General features: G+C 43.3%; 1 protein-coding gene and 1 pseudogene across 6 annotated transcripts in view; one reads left to right on the top strand and one right to left on the bottom strand.

Moving 5' to 3' along the window:
- Window positions 1–18,627, top strand: part of STIM1 (stromal interaction molecule 1) — a 222,740-nt gene that overhangs the window by 34,629 nt on the left and 169,484 nt on the right. The gene's annotated exons all lie outside the window — the stretch shown is intronic.
- On the bottom strand, window positions 4,492–5,009 carry LOC117081173 (annotated as a pseudogene).

Here is an 18,627-nt window from a genome sequence, read left to right as displayed (position 1 = left end):
CTGTATAGTTTGGAACATTGCCATATAGTCTTTTTTTTTTTTAAATTTTTGAGACAGAGTCTCACTCTGTTGCTCAGGCTGGAGTACAGTGGTGTGCTTTCTGTTCACTGCAGCCTCCATCTCCCAGATTCAAGGGATTTTCCTGCCTAAGCTTGGAGATTACAGGTGCTCACCACCAGGGATTACAGGTGTGCACCACCATGCCCAGATGAATTTTTGCATTTTTAGTAGAGATGGAGTTTCACCATGTTGGCCAGGCTGGTCTTGAACTCCTGACCTCAAGTGATCCACCTGCATCGGCTTCCCAAAGTGCTGGGATTATAGGTGTGAGCCACCGTGCCCGGCTGCCATCTAGTCTTTAATGCAGTTTTGAGGGACTCATCTGAATTGTTCTTATGTTTTTCTTGTTATCTTGACTGCCAGGCTTTACTATGGGGGGAGCTCTATAAATGTATAGATCTGCCGCTGGCCAGAGACTTGATCTCTTTTGCGCTTGCACACCTCTAGGGCTAACAAAGCAGATGGAGTGGGCTGTACTAAGAGGTGATGCATCGGTGGTCCATATCCAAGAGTGTTCATGGGAGTTCCCTATTCAGTGAGTGCTTACTATGTGCCAGGCAGTTGTGGCAATAGTGGGCATCATACTAGGTGCTGAGGTTTTATCAGAGATACCTAAGGCAGATCGTTATCTTATCCCTAAGGCCCAACAAATAAATATTTGTTGTTTAATAAATGTTGGTCCAAGGAATAAACTATTTTTTAAAGGAACCCAGACACAGGGGGTGTGAGAAGGAAGCTAGCAGTCATTGAATGCTTACTATGTGCCAAGTACTGTGTTAAGTGCTTTCACAGATATTTAATTTTTTTTTTATTATTAGTTTTTTGAGACGGAGTCTCGCTCTGTCGCCCAGGCTGGAGTGCAATGGCGCGATTTTGGCTCACTGCAACCTTTACCTCCTGAGTTCAAGCGGTTCTCTCACCTCAGCCTCCGGATTAGCTGGGATTACAGGCATGCTGCCACCACATCTGGCTAATTTTTTGTATTTTTTCTTTTTAGTAGAGATGGCGTTTCACCATGGATACTTAATTTTTAATACAGTCTTCTGAGATTGTTAATGTTATCAGTATCTTTGAGATGGACAAAATAAGAGGTTAAATTACTTGTCAAAGTCACTTTCTATTAGCCTTACCTAGGCTCTTTTTTGAGGGTCTAGCCTCTTGGTTTGGTAGATACCTAACAGGGTAACCTTGTTTTTAGTATTGTTGGGTGAGTGGGGCTAGTCTGAGTCTTTTCAAAGTCGCAGGAGATGCAGTTGTCTAGGCTTGGTGCTGATAATATAGATAAGGATAATATAAGGTACATAACCTGGAAAAATTACTATTGAGTGGGGAGACAGGTAAATAGGCATTACAGGGTAGTAAATATTAAACAAAGACAGGCCTTTTTACTTTGTGAAAGGTACATTGGGCAGGGACTTTTACTCTGAGGCTTCAACTTTTGTCCTTTCTGTACCTGTAGCTCCTCATTGGGATATCCCTTATTACCTGACCATGTGTTTTGACAGTTTCATGAGTGTTTTTTTTTTTTTTTTTTTTTGAGATGGAGTTTTGCCCTGTCGCCCAGGCTGGAGTGCAGTGGCTGGATCTCAGCTCACTGCAAGCTCCGCCTCCCGGGTTTAGGCCATTCTCCTGCCTCAGCCTCCCGAATAGCTGGGACTACAGGCGCCCACCACCTCACCTGACTAGTTTTTTGTATATTTTGAGTAGAGACGGGGTTTCACCGTGTTAGCCAGGATGGTCTCCATCTCCTGACCTCGTGATCTGCCCGTCTCGGCCTCCCAAAGTGCTGGGATTACAGGCTTGAGCCACCGTGCGTGGCCTGTTTCATGAGTGTTACTTTTTCATCAAGATTGCTTAATCCTTGAGACTAGATATTCTTTTTTTTTTCTTACTGCCTCTTAGATATCTGACCTAGGCCATCATGCTTACCCTCTCTGGACCTTAGTGGCATTATCTGTAAAACAAGGCTAATGATAGGTGTTTTGCAATTTGAGAGCAGGGGCCAGTCCAGGTGGTGGTCTCTGGAGGTTCATCTAGTTTTTTCAAATCTGTGATTTCTGTGATCATCCTCCTTTGGTCCTTATATAGAGCTGGATATCCAGGAGGCTTTAAGTTTGTCACAGAGATTGTTGAAGGTATTTTCTGGTACCTCAGAAGTCTTTTTTTTTTTTGAGACGGAGTCTCGCTCTGTCGCCCAGGCTGGAGTGCAGTGGCCGGATCTCAGCTCACTGCAAGCTCCGCCTCCCGGGTTTACGCCATTCTCTCGCCTCAGCCTCCCGAGTAGCTGGGACTACAGGCGCCCGCCATCTCGCCCGGCTAATTTTTTGTATATTTTAGTAGAGACGGGGTTTCACCGTGTTGGCCAGGATGGTCTCGATCTCCTGACCTCGTGATCCGCCCGTCTCGGCCTCCCAAAGTGCTGGGATTACAGGCTTGAGCCACCGCGCCCGGCCCTCAGAAGTCTTAAGAACTTTTCTGTACCACCCTGTTAGAGCTACATACCCAGCAGCACTGACAGAGACTCATGGCTTCTCCTGGCCAGTCTCTTGGACTGAACCAGTTTTCTCAGCCTGGTAGGGAAGATTTGACTGAAATTTTAAACTCAAAAGGATATCATGGCCAGGCATGGTGGCACACGCCTGTAATCCCAGCTACTCAGGAGTCTGAGGCAAGAATTTGGGAGATGGAGGTTGCAGTGAGCCGAGTTCACACCACTGCACTCCAGCCTGGGTGACGGAGCAAGACTCCATCACACACACACACACACACACACACACACACACACACAGCGTATTGTATTTAAGTGTATTTTCTAGTATGGCTTCTTTCATTATCAGCTGGGTCAACTAGAGGTAGTGCTTTCCTGATTTTGCTTCTGGAAGACGTTCTTTGAGCAGTGAGATAGGACCCCACCCTTAGGACTTTCACCTCTCCAGGTATTGGGCCAGAAGTCTAAAGCTCCATGAAATACTGTTTATGTACAATTCTAGCTTGAGCTCTAAACTTGGAAAAGAATCAACTTTGATATGACTTGGGGTCCCATTGGACCTACCAGGAAATCACAGGAACTCTGAGCTACAGCGACGTCCACCACTAATTAGACAGTTAATAATAATGCTAATTATTATGATAAAAAATGTATATTGAATACTTATATGTCAGGTACAATTACATATTTATTTAATTCCCACAGCAGCCAATGATATAGATATTATTATTCTCATTTTGTAGATGAAGAATCTAAAGTCACATGTCTAGTAATTGGTGCAAGTAGGACTTAAGCCTAATTAGAAATTTCATGTTCTAATTCCAAACCCTATGTTTTTTTATTTTTTCATTTTTTTTTTTTGAGACAGAGTCTCTCTCTGTTGCCCAGGCTGGAGTGCAGTGGCACGATCTCGGCCCACTGCAACCTCTGCCTCCTGGGTTCAAGTGATTCTCCTGCCTCAGCCTCCCCAGTAACTGGGGTTACTACAGGTGCATGCCACCACACCTAGCTAATTTTTGTATTTTTAGTGGAGACAGGGTTCCGCCATGTTGGCCAGGCTGGTCTCAAACTCCTGACTTCAGGTGATCTGCCCGCCTTGGCCACCCAAAGTGCTAGGATTACAGGTGTGAGCCACTGTGCGGGCTCACTATTGTATTTTAATTATTTACTTCGATATCCTCCTACCAGATTTTAAATTGCTAGAAAGCAGGGACTGATTACTCTTTATTTCATTAAAAAAAGAAGTATTGAGTTATGGCATATATCCAATAAAATGAATTAAATGCTTGATGAATTTTTACCAACGTATTTATCTATGTAACCACCACCTAGATCAAGATACATTTCTGCATCTTTCTAGAGTGTAGCATAGAGATGAGCAAACATTTTCTGTGGAGGGCCAGAGAGTAAATATTTTAGGCTTGATGGGCTATACTGCAAGTTGTAACAGGAAAGCAGCCATAGATAATATTTAAATGGACATGTGTAGCTGTGTCTAATAAAACTTTGTTTACAAAAACAAGCTGTTTAGGCTAGATTTGGCCTGAGGGCCTCAGTTTGCTGATCTAGCAGAGTGTCTAAGGACAAAATAGAAATTCAGTAAATGTTTGTTGAATTGTGGACAAAGTCCTTGATTTCAGAAATCTCTTCTTGATTTTCTAGCAGTGGGGCAGCTTGTATCTCCACAGTAGGGCTGTACTTTGTTTTTATTTTTTATGTTTTATTTATTTATTTTTGTTATTTAGTTTTAATTTCATAATCATAAACTTAACTCTGCAATCCAGCTAGGCATGGAAGGGAACAAAGAAAACATGGAACCCAAAGGGAACTGCAGCGAGAGCATAAAGATTCTAGGATACTGCGAGCAAATGGGGTGCAGGGGTGCTCTCCTGAGCTACAGAAGGAATGATCTGGTGGTTAAGATAAAACACAAGTCAAACTTACTAGAGTTGTCCACAGTTAGCAGTGGTGATCTTCTTGCTGGTCTTGCCATTCCTGGACTCAAAGTGCTCTGTGGCCTTCACAATATTCATGCCTTCTTTCACCTTACCAAAGACCACAGGCTTGCCATCCAACCACTCAGTCTTGGCAGTGCAGATGAAAAACTGGGAGCTGTTTGTGTTGGGTCCAGCATTTGCCATGGACAAGATGCCAGGACCTGTATGCTTTAGAATGAAGTTCTCATCATCAAATTTCTCCTCGTAGATGGACTTGCTGCCAGTGCCATTATGGCATGTGAAGTCACCACCCTGACACATAAACCCTGGAATAATTCTGTGAAAGCAAGAGCCCTTATAACCAAATCCTTTCTCTCCAGTGCTCAGAGCATGAACGTTTTCTGCTGTCTTTGGAAACTTGTCTGCAAATAGCTCAAAGGAGACATGGCCCAAGGGCTCACTGTCGAAGGCGATGTCATGGTGGGGTTAACCATGGCTGAGAGTACAGGGCTTCTGGTGGCGGCAGCATCTGCAAAGCCTTTCATGTTTTATTTTTAATAGAGATGGGGTTTTGCCATGTTGCCCAGGCTGGTCTTGAACTTCTGAGCTCACGCAATCCACCCACTTTGTCCTCCCGAAATGCTAGGGCCGTAATGTTGAGAGGTTCTTTGTGGAACAGGCTGCCTTTTGATAAGTTGTTTGTGTTCATAAGGGAATAAAAATGTCATCCCTTCCAGCACTCTCCCAATTTTGTTGGTGCAATGTCTTCAGAATCTTGGGATCCATGAAAATAATATAAGGGTATGTTTGTTTGAATCCCCTGAGGCTATTAGGTGTTATTTATTTTGTCCTTGGTGCCTAGCCAGCATGGATGGACAGGGATGCTCAGTAAATATTTGTTTTTGAATGAATAAATGAATTTAAATTGCTTTCAGTATTTTAACAAGCCTAATGGAAATTGTACATTTATCTACAATAAAAGTGTCTTTGGTTTTGGTTTCAATTATACCAGTTTTGTGTGAACACTAGTTTGCTCATGCTGATTAGTTCTTTGACTGGCAGTTGATGGCATCATAGGACATAAACCTACCCAGTGAGTGAATGACCTTGGACACAAGTACACAGCCAAAATAAGCAACTGGTAGCAGAGCCTGGTGCATGAATGTTTACATGTTTACTTCCACTTTCCTGCTCATTAGCAATATTATTTGTATATGGTTGATAATGGTATATGGTTGGTTAAAATCTGGGGCAACATTTTTTTTTTTTTTTGAGACAGAGTCTCGCTCTGTAGCCCAGTTGCCCAGGCTGGAGTGCAGTGGCGCAATCTCAGCTCACTGCAACCTCTGCCTTCCGGGTTCAAGTGACTCTCCTGCCTCAGCTTCCCTAGTAACTAGGATTACAGGCATGCACCACCACACCTGGCTAATATTTTTATTTTTTATAGAGATGGGGTCAATATCAATATCCAAATAAGGTCTACATCATGTCGATTGATCTAAATCTTGAGTCTTTTCTGGGACTACAGGCATGTGCCACCATGCCTAGCTAACTTTTGTATTTTTTATAGAGATGGGGTTTTGCCATGTTGCCTAGGAAGGTCTTGAACTCCGGAGCTCAGGTGATCTGCCCACCTCCCAAAGTGCTGGGATTACAGGTGTGAGCCACTACACCAGGCCAATTTGAACTATATTTGAAAAAGAGGGTTCCGTTGTTTAAAAATAAGTCTTGAAAACTATTGTATTGTAGTTGTTCTGTGACAGCACCAATTATGACAGAAACCAGGAACTATGAAGTGGTTGTGACTGTGGCTAACTTGTAATATCTTTTAAACGTTTTTTTAGTTCCTCATATTTGTTGTTTTTGGCTTATGTTCTTTCTCAACTCAACAGTTAAACTCTTACAACAAAAATGGCCCGTATGTTTTAACTTTTGAAGGGAGAGATGGGTGGACTGTCTTACCTTAGAGCCAGGCTTCAGGCTTGGGGGAGGGAGTCCCAAGGGCTGGTGTGGGGGTTCTGCTTTAATGAGCAAAGGAAGTGGTTAAGTCCCTGAGGCCTATGCAGCCTGAAAAAGAGCCCAAAAAGTGACCTTGGGACCATCAAAGACTAGATGCTCTTAGCAGAGCGTGGGTCCCTTTTCCTTACCCCTTGTTCCACAGCCTACAGGGTCTCTTTCAGTTGTCCAAAGGACCTGGCTGGTCAGGCTTTACTTGAGTCACATCCGACATGTTCCAGACCCAGGGTCCTGGTAGCTGTGTTTAGGGCTGATTCCTAGGAATCGTGACAAAGGATGAAGGGCACCTTGTTTTTGACCGTGTTTTTTTTTTTTTTTTGAGACAGGGTCTCGATTTGTTGCCCAGGCTGGAGTGCAGTGGCATGATCTCGGCTCATTGCCACCTCCGCTTTCCGGGTTCAAGCAGTTTTCCTGCCTCAGCCTCCCAAGTATCTGGGATTACAGGCACGTGCCACCATGCCTGGCTAATTTTTTTTTTTTTTTTTTGGAGTAGGAACAGGGTTTCGCCATGTTGGCCAGGCTGGTCTCAAACTCCTGACCTCAGGTGATCCACCCGCTTCAGCCTCCCAAAGTGCTGGGATTATGGGCGTGAGCCACTGTGCCTGGCCCACTCTGTTCTAAGGAAGGCCAAGGGCAGGAAGCTCTTAGCAATAGCTTTGGCTGATCCTTGGCCAGCAATACCATATGTCACTCTGGCCAAGAGAAGAGCTGCTGTGGAGCACTTGGTGTTCTCTAGCCTTTGTGGAGGTCACAGGCAGACAGGGCAGGGGAGCAAGGCCTTAATTAGTTAGGGACTCCTGGAGCAAAGCCACTTGGCAGTGACTCAGCTTCTTGGTGGGACTGGCTCATTCTCCTAGTGACAGTGCAAATACTCCTTCCCTTTATAGCCTTTAAACCTCCAAGAGATTGGTCTTCTTCGTTGAGCTTCAAGATATTTCTATGCAGTGTGGTTCAGGGCTGATTTTAAAAGCTGGATAGGTGGAATGACAAAAATTCCTTCCATCTGTGTAGTACTTTTTGGTCACTTATCCACATTTTTTTTAGTTTCAAACCAACAGTCCTGCGAGTTGTAAATGAAGAAATTAAAGCCCAGAAAGGAGATGCACTTAACCAAGTTTGTATAGCTAATTTGACTCTGGGTTCCTGGAATAGTGGTCTTTCTTTCTTTTCTTTCTCTTCTTTCTTTCTTTTGAGATAGAGTCTCACTCCCTTATCTCCCAGGCTGGAATGCAGTGGCGTGATCTCGGCTCTCTGCAAGATCCGCCTCTTGGGTTCACACCATTCTCCTGCCTCAGCCTCCTGAGTAGCTGGGACTACAGGCGCCCACCACCACACCCGGCTAATTTTTTGTATTTTTAGTAGAGACGGGGTTTCACCATGTTAGCCAGGACGGTCTCGATCTCCTGACCTCATGATCCGCCCGTCTCGGCCTCCCAAAGTGCTGGGATTACAGGCGTGAGCCACGGCACTCAGCTGAAATAGTACTCTCTCTATTGTTATATGTGGGACAAGGGGAAAGGAGGAGAATGGTAAATACAATTATTTTATGTACTAGGCAATGTGTAAGGTGCTTAGTTTAGTTTTCTCACATTTTGTGGTAATTTATTTTTTAATCTGTATTTTAATGTTAGGGAAGCTAAGCTTCAGAGTGGTTGACTTACTCACGATCACAGAGCTAAGAAGTGGCTGAGCCTGGATTCAGATCTAAGTCTATTTGACTTCAGAACCCATGTGTTTTCATCATTATACTATATTCCTTGATAGTTGTTTATTCTGAAACATCTTGATTGAGCTGCCGATGCAACACTAGGTAGTGTCACAAGGGATGCAAGGAAGCATAAGATTTAGTAATTTCTTCCCTCATGGAGTACGTAATTTGGTGATACTGCTATGACAGAGACAATAGTGTATAGGGATAGATAGAGACATGGGGCAATGGGAGCTTAGGGGGCAACCCTAATAATTGATGGTGGGGGAAATTGTCAGAGAAGGCTTCTCAGAGAAGTTGGTACCCTAGTTTCTCTAGCAATAATGAGCATGGGCCCTTGGGGTCAGCTTGCCTGGGTCTCATCACTGTAACACTATATGCTAGCTGTGTAGTGCTTTGGGCAAGTTACTTAGTCTCTCTGAGCCTGCTTCCTCATCTATAACATGTAAATTATTATAAAATCAATCTCATAGAACTGTGCGAAGATTAAGATGAGATAATCTATGTTGAATATCTAGCAACTTGCTTGACACATAGTAACCTCTCATTAAGTGTTAACCATTATAATTATCACTGTCTAATCTGTTTTTCTCCCATGTCCTGCTCAAGTGGGGACAAATGAAGCTAGGTAGTCTCTCTTAGGGCTTGTTATTATCAATAAAGTAGAGGTTTTGTCTAAAGTGATTTCAAAATATTTCTTTCAGGCCCAAGATTCTGTCAAAGTAAAAGTTACTAAGTTAATTGTTTCCAGGAGGGCAGCTGTCAAGTTACTTTGTATCTCATGGCAACCAAATCTGGCTTGAGCTCCCTTTTAAAGCCAGCTCTGGTGAGTTGCTGAAAATACTACCTGATAAAATCTTCTCTTTCCTTTGCTGACTCTTCATTGGATTGACTGAAAGCTGGCCTCTTGAAATACTGGTCTATTTCTCTTCTCTTCCTCCAGGCTTATTGTGATGGAGAAGATAATGTAATTTTAGTAGTCCAGGTATTCTCTACTACTTTAGGGTCCTGTCTATTCTGGGTAACTGTGGAATAGCAGTACCTTTATATATTTGTACAGTGCTTTTTGTTTGTTTGTTTTTTAGAGACAGGGTCTTTCCCTCTGTTGCCCAGGCTAGAGTGCAGGGATGCGATCACTGCAGCCTCCTGGGCGCAAATGATCCTCCCACCTCAGCCTCCCAAGTGTCTGGGACTATAGGCACACCCCACCATGCCTGGCTAATATTTTTATTTTTTGTAGAGATGGGTTCTCACTATGTTGCCTAAGCTGATCTTGAACTCCTGGACTCAAGCAGTCTTCCCACCTTGGCTTCCCAAAGTGTTGGGATTACAAGCATGAGCCACTGTGGCTGGCCCAATGCATTGTTTTAAGATATAATAAGTGTTCTGGCTAGGCACGGTGGCTCACACCTGTAATTCCAGCACTTTGGGAGGTTGAGGCAGTTGGATTACTTGAGGTCAGGAGTTCAAGACCAGCCTGGCCAATATGGTGAAACCCTGTCTCTATTAAAAATACAAAAATTAGCTGGACATGGTGGTGTATACCTGTAATCCCAGCTACTCGGGAGGTTGAGGCAGGAGAATTGCTTGAACCCAGGAGGCGGAGGCTGCGGTCACACCACTGCACTCCAGCCTGGGTGACAGAGTGAGACTCAAAAAAATAAATAAGTGTTCTTCAGAATGTCAGTATCACAGGAAATGGCGTTATTATTATTATTACTCAGAAAAAGACCTTTGAGATCAAGTTAGGAAAAGCTAGGAAACTTTAATATGATAAGGGAAGGTATGCAGGGTTTCCTACGTTTTTCTGAACATGTAATCTTTTTTTATCCTCAAAAACCACCTATTGACATTTTGTTAGATACCAGTGTTCCACAGAACACAATTAGGTAAATGAACACAGTGTGGCCCCCTGCTTTTCTATTAGATGACTTGGAGAAGTAGTATGGCCAGCTGTCCTTTAGTTGACAAGGTACCTCCATGACTCCTTTTCAAAGAGAAAATGAAATACTTAATGAGAGCTTATGTGTCAGAAAATCTCCTAAGTGTTCAACATAGATTACATCTTTATGTTCACAACAGCTCTATGAGATTGCTAATATAGTTTTCTCCGTGTTGTTGTTGTAGAAAGCTAGAGATCTTGGTTAATCCATCAGTCTCTAGTTATGTCTCAGACTCAGTGGTAGGAGATTTAGCTAACCGAGCTTTTATTGTTTGCCTAAGCCTTCTTCATTTTTTCTTTTCAGACAGCATCTCTCTCTGTTGCCCAGGCTGGAGTACACTCCAGCAGTGTAGTCAGAGCTCACTGCACCCTTGACTTCCTGGGCTCAGGTGATCCTCCTGCCCCAGGCTCCAGCATCCTGAGAAACTGGAACTACAGGCACGTGCCACGATGCCCAGCTAATTTTTGTATTTTTTGTAGAGATGGGGTTTCACCATATTGCTCAGGCTGGTCTCGAACTTGTGAGCTCAAGAAGTCTTCCCACCTCAGCCCCGCAAAGTGCTGGGATTACAGGCATAGGCCACTGTGGCTGGCCCCCAACAGCTCTTAAACATTTATTGTTCTGGGGTAATGGGGATGTCGTGATGGAAAACCAGACACTGCCTCATGGAACTTAATCTAATAGAGATGATTAGATATGAGTGTAGAAATGTAAGTTACAAATTGGGACTTTAGAGGTTAAGGGAAGGCAGATATTTTTATGAGTTACTGTAGCTTCCTGGGATGGTGTGACTTAACTAATTCCTAAAACTGTTTAAGTTTATATACTGCAGAAGCTCAGGGAGGCATTTAGATTGTGAAGACTACCTGAGTGAAGATAGCAGTGGGCAGAGAGCAGCGATCCCCGACCTTTTTGGCACCAGGGATCGGTTTCATGCAAGACAATTTTTCCACAGACCAGGGTGGGGGGTGGGGATGATTTTGGGTTGAAACTGTTTCACTTCAGATCATCAGGCATTAGATTCTCATAAGGAGCACGCAACCTGGATTCCTTACATGTGCAGTTCACAGTAGGCTTTGCGCTCCTGTGAGAACCTAATGCTGCCACTGATATGACGGGAGGCGGAGCTCAGGCAGTAACGCTCGCTTGCCTGCCATTCACCTCCTGCTGTGTGGCCTAGTTCCTAACAAGCCACCAACTGGTACGATCTGCAGCCTGGGGGTTGGCGACCCCTGGCTTAGGGAATAGAATGCTCAGGTGAAGTTGGTATCCTGTACTGCTCTTAGGCATGACACCACCTGTGAGACTCTGCTAAAGGCGTTAATTTCTGGCCAGCTGAAGGTAGCATTGCTAGAGGGAGGAGCTGGGCAGATTGCAGTTGGTGTTGTGGATAGAGGCAAAGGATCATAAATGATTGTCAGAAGTTAAAAGGACTGGGAGCTGGTGGATTATGGAATGTGAAATGGGACAGGGCAACATTTCACATCTCAGGCTATGAATGACAGAGGGACTTGGAATCTGAATATGTTTATATATAATTTGTTAAGTTCTTACCACGTGCCAGGTACTATTCTTTGCATTTTTAATGCTAAGCTTAATTTTTATTAGTAGTTTATTTAGATTAGCTTATTTAATCTTTGTACCAACCCTATGAGAGTAGGTACTATTATTTTACTGTTTTAAAGATGGGAAAACTGAGGCCTAGAGAACTTAAATGATTTGCCCAAACTCACATGGCTAATAAATGGTAGAGGTAGGATTCAGGCCCAGGTACTATGTTTTTAGTGTCCTTCTTCCTAATCATTGTGGTATAGTTTTAAGCAGTGATAAGTCCTTATAGATTTCTGCCTCGTGAAGCAATTGTTTGTAAGTATTGTGATGCAGGGCAATTTCCCAAGGTTTGATTGAAGGCAGGAAGACTTGCCACAGGGTGTTGTAGCAACCATCCCAGTTGCTTTGGAAAATGTATAAAGGTCTTGGAGTTATTTCACAAATTACTTCCTGAGATGGCTCTGGCAGTTGGCAGTCCTATCTATCAGCTCAGCCCATTTTAGAAATCATTTTCCAAAGAATTTTAATCTTAAGGAAGCTCTCCTCTTTCTATTGAACAGGCTGTGCCAGGCATAGGGGTCCCAGGAATCAGGTAGGAAATAGCTCTTGTGGGGTCCATTTGCAAGAGGGAAGTTGAACCTATTGAGACTTCCTGTTGTCATTAGAATTTGCTCTCCGGCTATAGGGGGAGTATCCCCTGTTAGGACTGATAGTCTGGTTGCTTATCTTGAGAGGCTAGGCAAGTGGGCTGGAGTGCAGAGATGTGAAAGACATAGTCTGTGTCCATGAACAACCTGCAGGTTACTGAGACACCCATAAATAAGTACACTCTATACGGTGTCACAAGTGCTACAGTAGAGGTACATAGAAAATGTACTGGGAAAAGCTGGGTGTGGTCGCTCACGCCTGTAATCCCAGCACTTTGGGAGGCCGAGGTGGGTGGATCACGAGGTCAGCAGTTCGAGACCAGCCTGACCAACATGGTGAAACCCCATTTCTACTACAAATACAAAAATTAGCTGGGCGTGGTGGTGCGTGCCTGTAATCTCAGCTACTCAGGAGGCTGAGGCAGGAGAATTGCTTGAACCCAGGAGGCAGAGGTTGCAGTGAGCCGAGATCACTCCACTGTACTCCAGCCTGGGTGACAGAGTGAGACTCCGTCTCAAAAAAAAAAAAAAAAGTACTGGGAGAGAAAGGAAGGAGGGTCTAAACACTTAGCAAGATCAAATATACTACCCTCTAAGGATGACCAGGGTTGTGCCAGAGTGCCCTGGAGTGTATTCTGGGCAGTGTGACTGTGAAAGTGCATGGCATTTTCAGTGAATGACGAGTTGTTCCCTGAACTGGAGTGTTGGACTACTTGGAGGGAGTGGCACGAGATGAAGCTGTGTGTGTGCGAAGGGCCAGATCCTGAATGACTTTGTATTTTATGGTAAAGAGCTTAAATCCCTTTGGAGTTGAGATTTACTGTCCATATTTAAGATGGCTGTGACATGACCAGAGTGTTTTTACAGGAAGACCTCTTATATGCCTGTGCTTAGAATGGATAGATTAGAACTAGAGGCAGAGAAGGCAGCCAGAAGATTTGCAGTAGCAGATGATGAGGCTGAAACAAGGGTAGTGGTCATGGGAATTGATTTAAATTGTGTAATGGAAGGATGAAGGAGGCAGTGTTAGGTGACCGGGCATTACTGTGATGCTGTTAGCACATGGAATACAAGAGAGAGAGCTGAGGAAGTTAATGTTGGTTTTGAGATGATTATGGGTGATATCCATGAGAAAATATCTGGTAGTTAGAGAAGACATGAGTTTTGGAGTTCCTGAGAGAGGTAGGAATAGCCTTTGGAATCATGACCTCTAAGAAACAGTGGAGACTATAGAAGTAGATGAGATCACCTGAGTAAAATTTATAAAATGGGGAAAGAAAGGGGGTTGAGGATAGAGCACAGAGGAACTCTGATGTGTGTAGACAGAAAAGTTAGGGAGGGAGCCTGAGGAGGGGCAATCAGAGAGGTAAGAGAAAATACTGTCTGGGAAGCCAGGAATGAGAAGAGTTTCTGAAAGAAAGCAATAGTGTCTATTGCAGCAGAGAACAAGTAGGGTGAGCCTGAAATGAGGCTACTGAGTCATTGGTGACCATGGTGACAGCAGTTTCAGTGCAGTGGTGGGGATGGAAGCTAGACTGCTGTGGCTTAGGGAGTGAGTTTGAGGTGAAGATGTAGAACAAAAGACTTTTTTGAGAAATATAGTTGCGAGGGAAGAAAGGAAAGAGGGTGGTATTTTGAAGAGGCAGCAGAGGAGACAGGTTCAAAGATTTTATTTTTTTAAAAGGTGGAGGGGTGGAGTGGAGACCTGAGCTGGTATAGGTTGAGGGGAGAAGAGCTTGAGAAATGTAGCCAGTGAAGGCACCACATCTCCCTGAATACTCCATATTATTGTGGGAGTCTTAAACTGTGCTGCTCTGCTGAAGCCTGCAGTCACTAGAGCATGGGACAGACAAGGGATACCTTGTCATTCATAAGTAATCATAGCACCATTTATTGAGTAACCGCTGCATGCCAGGCATTTTTCTAGATACGTTAGACACATCTCTGATGCTCACCACAGTTCCCAGAAGTGAGTATTGTCACTGTTTTCCAAATGCAGAAACAGATGAGTTAAGAAACATTCAGCTAGTTAGTGGTGGAGCCAGTTTCAGCCAGGTTTTTGGAACTCCGTGATGTATTTTTGCCGCTTCCCAGTGCTATTTTTTTCCATTAAATGGAGCTCAGTGTTGAAACTCTAAAGAGGGCCCTTGCAGTGGGCAGGGTAGGTGGCCTAAAGGGACAAAGGTAGAGTTCTGGAGCTAGTGCTAGCCTGGAGGGAACATGACCTAATCTCCCTCTTAATGAGGGATGAGGGTCTTGGTCTGGCCTTGCTCTACTTTTTCTCTACTTAGCCAGTGGCGCTGGTGGTTTCAGGCTTTTACTCTATTTTTCTGCATCTTTCTGTAACTTCTTACCAGGGCCTCTGAGGCCCTAGCTGCTGTGTGCTATGGACTGTTATAGAGGAAAAAAGGAATCAGCCTCCAAACCCAGAGGGCCTTGCCCTTTTTGACAAGCTACTCGTGAGGAATTGCTGAGCTGTAGGATGGCACTCTCTTTGGCACAGTGGTAGGCTTCTTCCTAAGTATTTTTATTTGAGTTGAATAATTTTGATTCAGTGGAAAGAGCAAAACACTGAGAATTAGAAGACACGATTTCCAGTCTAAGTGATGAACTAGGTTACCTCAGGCGAGTCATTCTCCCTTTGCATATTTAATTGATGTAAGGTAGGGACTGTGTTTTACTCATCCTTGTATCTTGAGCAGCTGGCACATGCCCTGACTGAATAGGTGTCCTGAATAAGTTTATTATGAAGCTAGTTAATCTGCTCATCTATTAAATGAGATAATGGGACCTTTTGATTTCCAAAGATTTGCCAATTCTAAAGCATATTGTTCTGTGAGGGCTTATGTTTTAATTATAAAATAATATATACTGTCACTTAGCACCTGCTATTTGCTAGGCATTGTGTGAGGTTCTTTACATATTTATTTTATTTAGATGATTTAAAAAAATTTAAATTTTGTCTAGGTGCTTTAGAAATACTATAGTCCCTTAGGCTATAAGCTCCATGAGGACAGTACTAGTGCCTATTCACTGCTGTAGCCCTAATGCTGGACACAGTGCTAGGCATGTAATGGATGCTCAGTAAGTTTTTGTTGAACAAAGCAATAAGTAGGTGTCTTACCATCCATAAGATAACAATCCTTTAAGATAGGTACTATTAGTCCCATCGTATAGGTAAGAAAATTGAGGCTAAAAGGTCACAGAACTAGTAAATGGCTGAGAGAGAGAAGATTCAAACCAAATCTAACTCTAAAATTGGTACCTTTACCGCTTAACACCAGCGTGCCTTCACTTATCTGATGTTTTAATTGCAAATTTGAAAAGAAGGATGACAGTAAAGAAGGATACAAGATCAGAAAATCAAATTTTTCTTGAGGGGTGGGGACACGGTTAGAGGTTGGGCACTGAAGTTTAGAAGTTGGCAAGTATCTCTCATACCTGGCAAGTATCTCTAATACCTTAAGAATAAAAAGAGGTTTATAAGCTTGGGAAGCTGGGGAAAAAAAAAAAGAATAAAAAGGGGTTATAATGGCAGTTACTATTCACTGGGAACTTTGTTTATTGAATATCTCGTGGCATTAAAAGTCCATTTATATAATTTTAACTATCATCTATTTATTGACAACTAAAATTTGTGTTTCCAGCTTAGATTTCTCCCTGAATTTTAGACTTGTATATCTAACCTCTTAATTAACATTTTAGATATCTAATAGGCATTTTAAATTTAACAATGTTTCACTTACATGGAATCTCTCAGCATATCCTGTTGGTTCTACCTTTAAAATTCAAATCCAAAAATCAGATACTTTTCATTACCTCTGCACTTACCACCCTAATCCAAGTTACCATCGTCTCTTGCCTGGTGAGATAATAGCCTAACTGGTTGCCCTGCTTTTGCCCTTGCCTGTCTACAGTTTATTCTAAACAGGAAGCCAGAGTGATCCTTTCAAAACGTAAATCCAAATCATATAACTCTTCTGTTCACAATTGTTCAGTGGCTTTACATATCTTTCAGGGAAAAAGCCAAAGTCCTTAGAGTGGCCCACAAGATCACACATGACTTGACTCCCAGTTACCTGTCTTAGCCTCATTTCCTCTCTACCTGCTGACCCTGCCCCATTGGCTTTCTTACCATTCTTTGAACAATAGAGACAGACATACTCTTGCCTCAGGGCCTTTGCATTGGTTCTTCCTTCTTTTTCTGACTTTCTGCATGGCTCATGCCTTATTTCCTTCAGATCTTTTGGTTAAATGTCAACTCAGTGAGGCCTTATCCAATCATTCTATTTAAAAATAGCAATCTAGGCCGGGGGCAGTGGCTCACACCTGTAATCCCAGCACTTTGGGAGGCCGAGGCGGGCGGATCACGAGGTCAGGAAATCGGGACCATCCTGGCTAACATGGTGAAACCCCGTCTCTACTAAAAACACAAAAAATTAGCTGGGCCTAGTGGCGGGCGCCTGTAGTCCCAGCTACTGGGCAGGAGGCAGGAGAATGGCGTGAACCCGGGAGGCGGAGCTTGCAGTGAGCTGAGATGGCGCCACTGCACTCCAGCCTGGACCGCAAAGTAAGACTCTCTCAAAAAAAAAAAAAAAGAAAAAAAAAAAAAAGAAAGTTATTTGCCAAGATTGCATGGCTAGAAAGTTTAAAGCCTAGGTTTATTCTGCTTAATACATTGTCAAGCTCAAATAAAATGTTATAGAAAGAATGACTTATAAATATTGTTGCTTTGCTGCTGAATGGAGTTTGTAAGGGAGCAAACTGATATTTGTGACTGTGATATACCTGGAAGCCTAAAATACACCTGGAAAAAGGCCTTTGTATGAGTTCTTCCTGTGCACCATTTGACACATATTTGGCTTGCATACACAGAAAGTGAGGGGGGTTTTATGATGATTTGGAAGTTTTTCTCCCCTACCACCCCAGAGAGAGACCTTCTTTCCCTAGTTTGGGATACTATTAGTGTTACTTTGGGCCAGTTGCTTCATGTCACTTTTCTTTCCTGAGTTGAGTGCCAGCCAAGGCCAGAGTGCAAATCATTCATTCCCAAGGTATACTGGGGTATGATTTTCTCTTTGATACGGTGATTGGGGAGGCCAAGGCAGGAGCTGATCTCAAAGTAAGATGAAACTGGGGTCAGTGATGTCTCCACGGTAAAATGAGGGTGGGTTCAAGTGCTGTCCTAATAGAGCTTTGTCATTTCAAGAATTCTGTCAGAAAGAAGATGAGAGAGAATAAGATCTGGCTCCAACTCCCCAGCTGACTGGGGGTATGGGTATAATATATCTCCGTATGGGTATAATATATCTCCCTCCTAAGTCCCAGTTACCAGTAACTTTGGGGTGAGGGGCCTGGTGAAGTCCTGGGCTTGTGAGAGACTCAGGCAGAGGGAGCAGAAGCAGATGTATTCAGTAACATTATTCTCAGTAATATGACAGAAGAAGAATAGTAGGAGGTAGGAAAAAAGTCATCTTGTGGTATTATGTGGTCAATAACATATGTAAAGAAGAATGAATAATGAGGCATGGATTATAGTAGCACCCACAGTGAAATGAGACTGGAATCAGAGCTGTTCCCAGGAAATAATGAAGATATGAGAACTTTCCCTACGGTGAGATAAGTCTGTGGGAAATGTGTATGAGGTGACAAAATCATTTCCAGGGTGAAAGAAAAAAAATATGTTTGAGCAGCCATGAGTAGGAAGGGAAGCATAATGAGAGGGAAGAATTTTAGGGCAACATGTTTAGGAGATAAGGCTAGGGAAACAAGCAGATGCCAGATTATAGAGAACCTTGTCTATCTGTTAAGGATTTGAGACTTTATTCTTTGGGCAATGCAGGACCACTGAAAAATTTAAAATAAGGGATAGACATGGTCAAATTTCCTTCTGGTCATAATGACCTGTGTTCCTAGGGGAGCTGAGGTCAGGAAAGGTTAGAAAATAGCATGGCAGTCTAGGGACTCTAGGCAGATGTTTGTTGAAAGCCAAAAGTATCTGGCATATCCATCTGGGCAGAGATGCCAGAGGACTGTATGAAGCCTGATCTGAGTGAAGTAAGCAGAGGCTTTCCTGGACCTCATCGAAAACTAAGGTCCGGCTGGACATGGTGGCACATGGTTGCAGTCCCAGCTACTCAGGAGGCTGAGGTGGGAAGATTGCTTGAGTTCCGGAGTTCAAGGCCAGCCTAGGAAACATATGACACCCTGTCTCTTAAAAAAAAAAATGTAGAACTAAAAACCTCTGTGGATGCAAAACACTGTAAATGTACTAAAT

The sequence above is a fragment of the Trachypithecus francoisi genome, unplaced genomic scaffold (assembly GCF_009764315.1).
Source record: "Trachypithecus francoisi isolate TF-2019V2 unplaced genomic scaffold, Tfra_2.0 Lachesis_group8, whole genome shotgun sequence".
NCBI lineage: Eukaryota > Metazoa > Chordata > Mammalia > Primates > Cercopithecidae > Trachypithecus > Trachypithecus francoisi.
Note: the sequence above shows the minus strand (reverse complement) of the source record. Positions and strands in the feature narration are given on the sequence as shown.